Source organism: Chinchilla lanigera, unplaced genomic scaffold (genome assembly GCF_000276665.1).
Source record: "Chinchilla lanigera isolate Chin_1 unplaced genomic scaffold, ChiLan1.0 scaffold00106, whole genome shotgun sequence".
Taxonomy (NCBI): domain Eukaryota; kingdom Metazoa; phylum Chordata; class Mammalia; order Rodentia; family Chinchillidae; genus Chinchilla; species Chinchilla lanigera.
Window position 1 is genome coordinate 5,685,134 of NW_004955507.1, and position 10,516 is coordinate 5,695,649.

The 10,516-nt window shown below is 42.0% G+C and overlaps 1 pseudogene; it reads left to right on the forward strand.

Moving 5' to 3' along the window:
* Positions 1-9,169: 9,169 nt before the first annotated feature.
* LOC102018118 lies at positions 9,170-9,461 on the forward strand (annotated as a pseudogene).
* The last annotated feature ends 1,055 nt before the right edge of the window (positions 9,462-10,516 follow it).

The window sequence follows — 10,516 nt, forward strand, 5'->3', positions numbered from 1 at the left end:
ACTCTGTATCATTTCTAATGGTTTTCTTTTTGTTTTTATTTTTTGTTCTCTTTAATGGTTTGATCCATCTTGCATTCTTACATCTAGTAATCTGAGCAACTTCATTGAAGATAACAATATGTCATATAACAACCACTGTTAATGCCTATCATTTTTATTTTTATTTTTTTATTTATTTATTTTTTTTCCTGTACTGGGAATCGAACTCACAACCTTGCACTTGCCAGGCAGGCGCTGTGCCAATGAGCTAAATCCCCAGCCCCTTATCATTTTGTTTTGAAATCCTGTATCATTTTTATAGTTTTTGTGTTGTTTTGTTTTGTCTATGTTGTTGGTATTTTGTCATTTTTTATTCTCTTTAAAATAAAAAAATTATAAATGGTAACAGAGAGAAAAAAGTCACAGAACAATTCACCTGATATGATATGAACACTCCTAAAAATTTGCATGTATTTAATGTTGTATTTAGATCACAACTTCAAAGTACTAGCAGAGCTTGTAATTGAGAGAAATCCTATGCTGTATCTTTAGTTAAATGGAAATGTCACACTGTTTTTGTTTTTGTGTACATTTTGTACTCATTGAGTCATAAAATCTTACATATCTTCTAGTTGAACTTTCTCCCCACAGCAGATATCCTTTTTCATGTATGCCCTACCACATCCGGAATTGGAGGGAATCTGTTGATTTTTCTGCCACACAGGTGTGGAACACTAGACTTCATAAATTGTGGGATATAGGACAATTTTCTTAACCTTTCTGAACTTCAGTTTCCTAATTGGTAATTCAGAATAAAAGTATCTACTTCATAACATTATTTGGAAGATTAAATGAGATGAAAAATTTAAAGTGCCTAATATAAAAATGTATTAGTTAAGAAACCTACAATGATATTGACACATAATAGACACCCATTAAATGCTAGTTTTCTCAAAGCCTGTAAATCTTTGGTAGAAATGTTGAAGGTGATGGAGCTACTGCAGAACCTCTAAGAATGTCAGTAGATATTTCCTAGGTTAGAGTGATATAGGACCTCCAACTGATATAGGGAAATATTATTACTCCCATCCTGTTAGATGTCCAGTATGCTGAGTTTGTGTCCCTCAAAACTGAAGAATGAATTCAGAGGAACAACGGAGGTTAAGAGAAGGGAGTTTTATTGATGGAGCGATCCCTCCTGCCTGAGAGAGACAGGAAGGGACCCCGAAAGTGGGCTGCCGTGGACTCCACTTAATGGAGGAAGCTTTATAGAGCAAGAACAAGAGATGAGTACAAAATCACCAGCATGCAAGCCTTTGTGATATCGGAGTGTCTTACTCAATTCTAATTTCTTATTGGTGTGACCTTTCCTCCAATTCCAAAGTTGTTATTGGCCTTGAAGGAGTTAGCCAGTCAGCGTTCTTTATCCCCATGCTGCTGGTTGGAAGATTATCTTTTCCAAACAGCCTTTATGGTGATAACACAGTGCCCTGTACAGTGATTGGAAGAGATATACTCTTCCTACTCAGGCCATTCTGTCATTCGAACCTTTGGCAACCCAGGAACTAGTTGCTAGGGATCAGGCTGGCCTGACCCCATGGGGCCTCATTGTTCTGCCAAGAGTGGATCCCCAAGTATGACAGTTATAGCTCCCATGACTTTTTCTTGGGCCCACTCTGTTCCTTCCTTGTAGCTTTCCTCAGACAATCCATGTTTTTTTGCTTTTCTTTTGTTGTTGTTGTTGTTTTGTTTTTCTTCCGGTACCAAGAATTGAACTCACGACCTTGTGCTTGCCAGGCAGGCACTGTGCCACTGAACTAAATCCCCAGCCCCCACAATCCATGTTTCTGGCTTCTCCAAACTTCTAGGCTCTGGATTGCAACTTTAGCTTCATACCACAGCCTCACACATTGCCGTGTCAGGGGCATATGCCTGGCCTCCCATACCTTCTGAAATCTGGGTGGAAGCCTTCATAACCCCAGAAACCTTGCATTCTGCCTGCACCTAAACCAAGTAACATGTGGATGATGCCAAAGTCTGCTGCCATTTGGAGGGAGCCATAGCCAGGGTTCCCTCTTTCTTGGCTGTAGAGGTCAAGTGCCTGGATCACTGAGCACTCTGAATCCAATTCTGAGGAACAAATTCTCTATACTGCTGCCATTCTGGAATGTGGTACTCTGCAGCTTTCTTCTCAAAGCAAAGTCTTTTACTTTTGCAATTTTGAGGCTGTAAAAGGGAAAGTCATGTTGCTTCTTGTGATGTCCTCAGGCAATCTTTTCTATTCTGTTCTTTCTCAGCAATCAAGATCTCCTCTGCTCTAACTTTGCAGTCCACAGCTTTATTGGAGCTTCCTTTTTGGCCAAACTCACGGCACTGTAAATCATTCTGCTGGGCTCTTTGCTCTTGATTCTCAGCATAGACCTGGCCAACAGCCCACAACAGTAGCCATGCCACCACCTCAAAATTTGACTGCCTTGAAATTTCTTCCACCAGATTTATTAGCCCACTGTCCTAATCACAGTCTCAGGCAAAGTCTCTGAACATGAGTAAAATGCAGACAAACTTTCTGCCAAGGCATGACACACATCATCTGGAGTCCAACAGCCAATGCAGCCCTTCTTCACAGCAGAACCTCCTGAGCCTGGTCCTTACTAGCAGAATTTCTAGCAGCTTTCTGGTCTTCTGAGCTCGGAGCAGAGTCTCTCATAGAGAACAACCTAGAATGTTCCAGCTCTACTTTTTCAGCCAGCATCTCTGAGTCTTTCCAAATTCTTCCCACAAGCCATTCCCAAAGGTTCCTGAGCCACATGGACAGGTATAATTGCAGCAATGATCCCACTTCTCTGCTAACAAATTCTGTCTTAGTTACTTTTCTCATTGCTGAGATAAAATACTTGATGCCCAAAGTTAAGGGAGGAAAGGTTTATTTAGCTCCCAGTTTGTAGAGGTTTCAGCCCATAATTGGCTGGCTCCAAGGAAGGGTGTAAATGGTAGAGGGGCAACCATTCATAGCATCAGAAGACAGCAAATGTCACAAGAACAAAAAAGGAAAAACAAATCTCTTTCTGACCATTTTATCTTATGCAGACTGCCGGGACTGTGGTGCACAATCCAGTGTACTGATCCAGGAATCACCAAGCCTTACTCCCAGCATCCTTAGTCCCAGCATTGCATTATGAATCAATCACTTGCTCTATATTCAGCTGCCTCTGAAAAGCCCAATCTAAAAGTGCATGAGGTTTGGGGGACACAAATCATTACAGGTATGATCACATTCCTTGGTTCTCAGTATTATTTCTTGTGTATTGGGATTCTGTTCAGAAAATCTTTGCCTACACTATGTCTTCAAGAGTTTTACCTATTTTACCTTCCAGCACATTAAGCCTTCATATGTTAACACTCAGATTTTTGATATTTTTTGTTATTAAATTTAGTACAATGGTGAGATATATGCGTGTAGACTTAATCTTTTGCAAGTGTTTTCCTATTTTCCTTCTCAGTGAGTTCATTATTATATAAAGGAATAGTATTAATTTTTGTGTTGATTTTATATTCTGCTACATTGTTGAATTTGGTTATTAATTCTAGGAGTCTTCTGGTGGAGTTCTGGGTATTGTAGGTAAAGGTTCATGATAACAGCAAGTAATGATACTTTGACTTTGTCCTTTCCTGTCCATACGCATTTTATTACTTTCTCTTGATTGATTGCTCTGTCTGTTATTTTCTAGGACTGTGTTCTACAGAAGTGGTGATAGTAGACACCCTTATCTTGTTCCTGATTTTAGAGGGAAAGCTTTCAGTTTTTCCCCATTCAATATGATGCTAGCTGTAGGTTGGACATAAGTAGCTTTTATGAGGTTGAGATAATCATGTATATGGATTTCATAGGCTGCCTCTTCCTCATGCAAATAAGACATTTAGGATGGTTCTCTTTCAGAAACTTACTTGGCTGGCATCAGATTTAAACTGTTCTGCCAAGGGCTCACTTGTTTTTTGTATCAGATGTTTATAAAAAAGCAAAACTTGCACCTTTCTGATTGCTCCCACATGCAGTGCTCAGGAACTGCAGAGTCATTCTGGATTCTGTGTTCTGCACATATGGCATGAGTCTACATGTATGACGGGCTTTTTACAGTTGCTTAACCAGTGTGCCCCAGCCCTTATCTCCTACCTCATTTCCTCCCTGAGAGATGCAATTTGCATAATTCTTTATGGGATGCTTTGGGAGAGGAGATCTGTATCTTCATATAACAGCTTCTTATTGAAAGGGACTGTAGGCCCTACCACTGGTGTTATGTGCTCTCTGACTACCTTCTGATGTTGGGTTCACTGGCTAGGCTGGAAAGAACAGTGAAGAGACAATGAGAAAGAGTTAGTGCCTATGTGTCAAAAATTGTGGAGCTACCTGTTCAATGGGAGAAAGTTTGATGAATTTGTCAGGAGGGTCATGGGCAATAGTCTGGATCATCATCTGAATCCTTGTGTGGATAAACTTTACTACTAAGTTGAGGAAGCAAAGCAAGTTATGAGAAGGAGCAGGTCACAATATTTCCTTGTTGGTCTTAAAAGTTGGAAAATGAGAGCTGGGAATAAAGCTCAATGGCACAGCGTCTGCCTGGCAAGTGCAAGGTCCTGAGTTTGCTGGTACAAAAAAAAAGTTGGAAGATGATAGATCTAGAAATTAGAGACCATGAGGGTGGGGAATATAGTTCAGCAGTGTAAGTGCCTACCTGGCAAGTGTAAGGTCCTGAGTTTGATTCCTGGTACTCTCACAAAGAAAATCTAGAAATTAGAGACCATTATTTTTCTGTACTATTATTCGCAAAGTTTTCTAAGGAGTTTTATTTCTGTGCTCTTGTGGGGAAAAAACCATGGCAAAGAGCCATATTTTTTTTTATTTTAAGAATGAAAGGAGGAAAACATTAACAGACAGACAGCATTTTACAACATAGCAAAAGAACAGTACAGACAGTACGGAGTTACAAACAAAGTGGTAGGGAATTAACAATGGTTGTTGTATTACATATTGATATCTTCAAAGTGGCTTCTCATGAAAACAGATATAGAAATGCAATACTGATCAACCAAAGACTCATTGACAGTTTCTTTCAGCATAGAAATAGAAGACAGAAGAACAACCATGTTAACTATCCTGTATATACATACATACAAAATTTCTCCTTCTTTCCCTCCTCTTTTCCCACATCCCAATTGCCCTTTACTCTTGAGCAGTTTCCTATCATTTCACAGTGTCTATCATACCTCCAAGTTTACAGGCATATTAGATAAACCACCAAGAGCTTGAAAGCTATTGCCCTGGAAGGATACTCACATTATGGATCTAATTAAAAGAAAAAGTCTCAATACATGTGCCCATTTACATCATGGTAAATCAGGGATCATTAGTGACTCTCCTGTACCTGGAGAAGTACGGGGGTCTTGCTTTTTCAAGAGTGATAGGACAAGAGAGACTCCATTTTCTTTTTTTAACTCCATATTAAGAGAAGTCACCTAAGTTCACTTAAGCTGTAGTGGACCTCACTCTTCACGCCCTCCCCTTGGTTTGTTCTCAACCCACTTAAAGGTGAACAGAGTCATAAAATGGGAACGGAGCAAACAGGACAAATGGGGAAGTAGGCTAAAAGTTAAATCCCAATGGTCAACTTCTGGGAAAGGTAAACCTTGTAACTATTAGGTGACATTCTTGTAAAATTCCCCAAAATGAGGTAATGATTACTGTGGAAACTTAAAAATGCATTTAAACAGAAGGTGAGACCCAGACAGGGGCAGACAACTTCTCTGGCTCCTGTCTGTCAGCTGGGTCAATAAAGCTTTGTTCATTCCTGCCCTTTCAGTCTCTTGTGACCTCCGTTCTAGTTGAACTCACTTGCCATATCAAGAGGAGTCTCAGATCTTCCAGAGGGTCACAGGAATAGCCTTTTTCTTTGGGGCCATCCTTTTCCTTAGACAATTCAGGTGAGGTGGCTTTATCCTAGAAAAATGAATCTATCCATTTATTCCTGCTGTCTTTACTGCAGCAGATGTGGCAAGAATCACTGGAAAGAGGCACTTTCATCTGGTTTTAATTGTCCGCAGAAGCACCTTCTTTCCAAATTTTAATGAGCACTTGTTCTCCAGGGCAGACGCCACACTGTTCCCTTGGCCAGAAAATGGCAGGTTTTTGTTTCTATATATTGCAGTTAAAAACCTTGCTGTAGTTGGCCCAGGTTCATAAGATATAAGCATCTTGTGACCTCTGGGTCCACTACTATATCAGAAGATAGAAAGGGCCTCTTAGATAGCCTCTCAAATGGATTCACACTTAGCCCAGTCATAAGGGTGTTTTGAATCCTCATGTAGGCTATTGGCAATAATCAGAGCCAACACTCAGCAGTCCTTTGGAAAATTTTGCCAGAGTTCACTTTAGGGTCTGGTTAGCTCTTTTGACCTTTCTTGTCTGTTTTGTTTCTGTTTTTGTTTTTCAGACAGGGTCTTGCTCTGCAGTTCAGGCTGACCTTGAGCTCATTTTATAGCCCAGGCTGGTCTTGAGCTAGCAATGATCCTCCTGTCTCAGCCTCCTGAGTGCTGGGATTACAGGAGTGCACCACCACACCTGGCTTTTTTGACCTTTCTTGATGACTGAGCTCTCCATGCAGAATGGAGATGGTACTTTATTCCTAGAATCTTTGCTAGAACTGGAGAGCAGCGCTATGCATTGTAATCCTGTAATTACAGGACTGAGTACTGATCTGTAATCCTAGCTCTCAGGAGGCTAAGGCAGGGGATTGTCATGAGTTTGATCCTAGCTTGGGCTATCTAGTGATTTCAAGGCCAGGCAAAATGACACAGTGAGACCTTATGTAGTTTTGGTATTCAATAAACAAACAACAAAGCGTTGGAGAATTGCCGCCACTCCAGTTTTTAGTAATATTTTTCCCACTAAGGTCTTCAGATTTCCTCTAAAGGCAGGATGAGCTGTGAATTGGAAGAGTAAGAAAGCTCCTGTGGGGTGAAAAGCTATGTGAAGAACACAAGGGTAGGGGTGGGGAATTCTGGGCCCTTGGGGAGCTAGCCTCTGATGGAGTTTCTGAGTCACTTCAGTGGGGTGGGACTGGTTTACTAGCCTGAACATTATAAGGATGAGTTGGAGGAGACTTCTCAGTGTGGTTTCTTTTATTAAACAGGTATGGGAGACCCATATTCCCTAAGAGACAGGTCAGGTCTGAGGATGGGATTATAAAAGTGATAAATCTTCTCTTCAGAGTCCTCTTTAAGTACCATATTTCTTGAGCCTTTGCAGAGGAAGAGTTTTATTTATTTATTTATTTATTTATTTATTTATTTATTTTTGGTGCCGGGAATCAAACTCAGGACCTTGCTCTTGCCAGGCAGGCACTTGTGACGCTGAGCTACAACCCCGGCGAGAGTTTCTTATAAAGGGCCATAAAAGCCTGAATGTAAGGGATTTGAGACCACTTTCCTTGCCTTTTGCAGAAAAGATCTAACTGAAGAATAGCATTGTAATTTAGACTAACATCCCGTACTCATTTTTCATCATTTCCTGGCTTGTCCTGGGGCCAAATGATGAGGCTGGTGAGACAGGAAGGGTGTTTCCCGTGACACTTCATGGGGCCCCATGGAGAGAGAGAGAAGAGGTCTGAGGTCCTTTAGGAGGTGTTCCTACAGAAGGTTGGCGGTTTACTGAGCCCTGGGGTGTCCTTCATGAAACTCAGATTGCAGCACCACTTGTCTCTGATGAAATGAGCAGCACCAGTGCCTTCTTTTTTTCCTTGTACCTCTCCATAACCTGTGGCCCACCATGACTGCTTAAAGACAAGGGTGGAACCCCTACTGGCTCTATCTAACTCTTGAGAAACAGTATCCCTGCCATCTATCCCAACAATGAACAACTTTGGTAATTATTTTGTTCAAGTAGTAGAGATAGAAACTTATTTTTCAGAATTTAAGAGGAAAAGCCTTTAGAAAGTTCTAAGTACAAAGGTAGGGTCTGTTATCTGTTGGCTCAAGTGCTCCGGCTGTCCCTCCACACAGTCACAGCTGGTGGGGCCGACCTTCATTGTCTGTTCCCGTGGGTGCTCAGGCATGTTTCCAAGATGCCTGAATTTCTGACGGAAGAAACAGGGAGGGGACCTCACCAGATTTAGAAGGGAAGAGGGGAAGAGGATTTTATGTTCCCCCAAAGCAGAGACTATCACTCTTTTCTCTGAGGGTGAGATTTCCTGGTGTCCCTGAGGACAGGTGGGAACCATGGTGGGAAATGTGGCAGAAAACAGCACATAGATGACCTGGGATGGCTCCCTTAGGACAGTTGGGAAATGTGGCCCTGAAGCAACAAACTCGCTAAGGATAGCTAGAGATAAAAGGCTATCTAGGGGAAAAAAGCACAAACCAGACTTGGATCATAGTAAGAACAAAAAGGGGCAGGCTGTGGTAGATGGCTGCTCAAGCAGAAGACCAAGTTACTGATACCTATTTTCCCCCAAAGAATGAGAAAGCTGAGCAAACTACTGGGGAGAACAAAAAAGTGGGAGCAAAAGAGACACGATAAACTTTGGGTCACACACACATGGAACCTGAGGTTTTCTGGCACCAGTGAAGCCTAAAGTGGGGTTTTCTGTTTTGCTTTGTTTGGGTTTTTTTAGTACTTTTTTTGAGACAAGGTCTTGCTACATAGTGGAGGCTGGCCTTGAACTCACTATGTAGTCCAGGCTGGCCTTGAACTTGTGGCAATTCTCCCGCCTCAGCCTCCTGAGTGCTGGGATTACAGGAGTGTGCCACCACATTTGGTTTAAAATGGTTTGTTTTGTGATGGGTTTAGCAAGAGATTCCCTGGCTGCTCTTAGCTGGCTGATTTATACTCACTTCAGTGACTGATAAGAAAAAATACAAGACAGAAAAAAAAAAAACACAAAATTTTCCCCCAAACGGGGACTCACTTCCTGGCTCAGCTTGCCAAGAAAATGTTACCAGTTTGTGGGTCTCAGAGACATTCCATGTTTTTGGTGTCCTGAGCAAAGAATTTCTATGTATCCTGAGAAGACACACAGAAAAGGTAGTGAGGATTTACATTTTTTTAGGTGGAAGAGAAGTATACTCCCGCTCCTGCATGCACCCCGCTCACCCACTTCTATGGGGCCCCTGCGCCAAGGTTTCAACAGACCTCAGCAAAATGCCCTCCCACATGGAACACACCATGGAAACCATGATGCTTAGGTTTCATAAATTTGCTGGGAGCAAATGCTGCTTAACAAAGGAGGACCTGAGAGTACTCATGGAGAAGGATTCCCTGCATTTTTGGAAAATCAAAAAGACCCTCTGGCTGTGGACAAAGTCATGAAGGACTTGGACCAATGCCCAAATGGTAGAGCGGGTTTCCGAGTTGCTTCTCGCTAGGTTCAGGCCTCGTCGTTGCGTGCAGTGATTATTTTGTAGCACACGTGAAGCAGAAGAGAAAGAAGTAGTCAGACATGAACATTTACTCCTGCGCTGGTGAGAGCTCTCCAAACGGCCACTAAGGAATCTGCACCTCAGTTTCCCCTTGTATAAAAATTTCAGGAGCAGATCAGGACCCTTAGAAAATGTACAAATAACATCCAGCTCTCACTGGACAAACAGAAAATGGAAAGTTAATTAAATGCTAGATAAGCTTTTGATTTTCATGTTTGCATCCTCTTGCCCTCAATAAAATCTTGTTTTAGTTCCAAATTTGAAAAAATCAAAAAGAAAAGAAAACAAAAGCATACTCTGCAGCCGTGGGTGATGGCGCACAGCTGTAATCCCAGCACTCGGGAGGCTGAGGCAGGAGGATCATTAAGAGTTTGAGGCCAGCCTGGGCTACAAAGTGAGTTCAAAACCAGCCTGAACTACATAATGAGACCCTGTCTCAAAAAGAAGAAAATAAAAATAAAAAAATAAGAAGTATACTCTGCAGATTAAGAGTGGGCCAGTGTGAAGGCTCATTGGCGACAAGGACAGCAGGGCTTTCCTATATGTGCAAGTCCCATATTGCTTCTCCCTCATGCCAACAAGTCATTGGGGGCAGTTCTATCCATTGGCCTGGTATCAGGTTTAAGCTGTCCTGTGGAAGGCTTGCGTGCTTTTCCTCCAAATGTAAATGAAGAATCAAAAATGGCACTTTTGTGATCGGTTTCATGTACAGACCTCAGAGACTGCGGAGTCATTCCAGATTCTGTGTTCTGCCCATGTGCCCTGGGTCTCCTTGACTGAGAGGCCATGCCCACTTTCTTGACCACTTTTGCCCTAGCCCTAAGTCTCCTACCTCAGTTCAAGAGGATTGCAGATAATGTTTCTGCAATGACTTCTTTAAATTCTCCCATAACTTTTTTTGGTCTCCAGGAGCTTTGATATTCATTCTCTGTTTTCCAATGTATAATGTAAAAGGTGACTACCAGAAGTCCCTGCTCTTTCACACCCCACAGATAACTACTATTAACAGTTCATCTCCTCGTTCCCCGGAAGGAGGGCTTCCGGCGCACAGGGAGCCTCGGGTGGGGAG